This window comes from Aplysia californica, unplaced genomic scaffold, assembly GCF_000002075.1.
Source record: "Aplysia californica isolate F4 #8 unplaced genomic scaffold, AplCal3.0 scaffold00364, whole genome shotgun sequence".
Lineage (NCBI taxonomy): Eukaryota > Metazoa > Mollusca > Gastropoda > Aplysiida > Aplysiidae > Aplysia > Aplysia californica.
Genome location: NW_004797634.1, coordinates 621,260 through 623,970, shown reverse-complemented (window position 1 = coordinate 623,970; position 2,711 = coordinate 621,260).

The following is a 2,711-nucleotide window of genomic DNA, read 5'->3' as shown; positions in this document are numbered from 1 at the left end:
CAAGAGCAACTATTATAAGATAAGGTAAGGTAATCCTTCATTGCCCATGTGGGGAATGGTAAGAGTAAGAGCACACAGTCGCTGCCGCAAGCAATCCAATGAAGTCCACATTTTGAGAACTTCCCTTCCCAAAGCTCTTTCAAAGATGCGCCTCTCAACATCACCAAAATGAAATGTTATGCTATGGTCAAGGCTTTTAACTTTCTTGCTTTTCATGACTCCTGGTAAGGACAACGCAACAAAAACTAGTTGTTGGTTTGTTGCTGTTGTCGTTGTGGTTGTCTTTCTCTGGTGTAAAACGTACACAAACGGATCTAAGTGGATTGCTTGTCACACCGACGGCATGTAGATAAGGGAGGAGTTTCAACTGCATCCCCGCAAAAGGACACCCCACTAGCGTTTTCTCTGCCACCGATTCGATACCCCCGTTCCCTACTTTAATAACGCGTAAACTCCCGCTCAAATGGCAAGCTCTATGCTTTACAATCTATATTATTACCCAAGCAGATCTGACAGCATTCTGAAACAATTTCAACTTCCAGGGAAGCACACAGTGCAAGCTGCCATTAATAGGCGCTAAAGCACTCACATACTGAGAAGATCTTTCATTATTGTTTAAAGCTGGGTGAGATGACAAAAATTCGTGTAAAGTGTCTTTCCTAAGGACACAACGCCGGGCCTGCAGCTCGAACCCCCGAACCCGCAACCTCACGATCACGAGTCCGGTATCCTAACCACTAGACTATCGACACCGCTCTGTATCATTTCCCAGTGTTGTACTTGTTCCTACTTCAAAATTCTGGACCCATTCCGTTATCTCGCGACAACGCTCCATGCACCTTCTGTCTGTCCTTTCCCCCAATCTCCGTTCCATTCAGTTCCGCCCTCCACCCCCACTAGGGGACATTCCCGCAACATGCGTCTCATTGGCTATATTATTGCATGTAGCTAGCCGTGCGATCAATGCCACCAGCGTCCCGGGCTGCTCCTTCGGGCTTTTTCCCCTCACCGCGACCTGGGCAGCTCTGTCAGTCTAACAAGCTTATGGTATTATAAGATGTGAATACGACACAACCTGTCGAAAGCGAAAGCCTTCGGCCTGTTAGGCCTGCCAGGGCGGGGCGGGGAATAGAATCAGCACCAAATCTCATTGAGAACACAAAACCAGTGTACATGTACTGTTTCTCAGTTCTACATTGGGATCCCAAGTCGAAAGTAAGATCTCATCGCACCATGCACGCAATTCGACACACACTCATACGAGTTCGACAATTTCCTGTCCACTGCACATCCCATTAAAAAGGAACGAGGTGGTAACATAATATAGTTATGGATGTATCATTCGACAAATTCCTGTCGGATGTACATCCCAGAAAGAACGGGATAGTAACACCACATAACATTCGACAACTTTCTGTCGACTGCACATCCCTTAAACAAGGAACGAGATAGTAACATAATATCTGAACATAATATCATTATGAGAAAGGCCAGAAGAAAAAGGGACCAGAGGTTGTTAAAGTTAAAGCAAAGCATCAGAAGCACAGTGGTGCGGTGATGAGAGTGCCTCGTTGTGACTGGAAAATCTTTCATACATAAAATCAAAATAATAATTAACAAGGTAACATTTCCGAATCTGAAGGCTGGAATAATAAAATACTGACAATATAACAAAGAATCGTATATACAAGCATAAATATGTCATTTTTCAATTTGCATATATATAAAAGAAAATAGAACGTCTAAAATGGATGGGTAAAAGTAATCACAATTCATTGGTCTAAACTTAACACTTCTCTTTTTTTTAAAAAAACCCAAATAAGTTGGAAAACCACCGTGTTTACTGTCTTCAAAAAAGGGGCGTGCGTCTAAATTTCGAAAGGCGAGAAGATTCGCAATGCTATTTAAGTATCCAACAGAACGTTGATAACATCAGCTATTATAATTCAGCTGATAGGGAAGCCCTCACAGGGAGGATCCCCCCCCCCCCCCACCGTCGACCTGAGCCGTACCCACGCCAAGGCGCGAGTTTCGAATCGGACGGTACTTGAGCAAATGTAGTGCAAAGTAACCCCTCCCCCTCCTCCAACAACAACAAAAAGAACTTTCCCCTACATATTCAACTGTGTCAAATCGCCTATAGTTTCAAGTGTTTATCAAAGACAGTGGATGTACTCGTAAATTGCAAAATTGTTCACTCACTCTTTTAAAGGAAAAATGTGTTTTCAGCAATAGTATCGCAATTCAATATCGGATATACAGATGCTTCAAACTGGTCTCGTTTCTTTTTTTTTTTTAAGTACTAGTTAAAAAGAAAAGAAGTGCGTATTTAAATAAAACAACGAACTTCGCCCCTACTACTCCATGTATATATTATACACTAAGCCACTCCATGAAACTACTTTTAAAAAAAATAAAAAAGCAGTGGCACAGATGTCTCCATCGGAGCTTTTTAGAACGTTTTAGTAGTATCGAAATCCGCAATAGTGGCCCATCTCCTAATGATCAATCTGTGAAGTATTGTACAAAGATAGTGAATAGGGACGTCGGCAGGCTTCTCGTGGTACACAACAAATCTATCATATTATTATCTCTTGCTATTGTTCCGCTCAATGTTCGGGCCTAATCGATACAGTGAGTGTGCGATACTGTAAAACTAAAGAATACAACAACAAAAGCAAACCCCACTAGCGGATAAATATTTCAGAAAT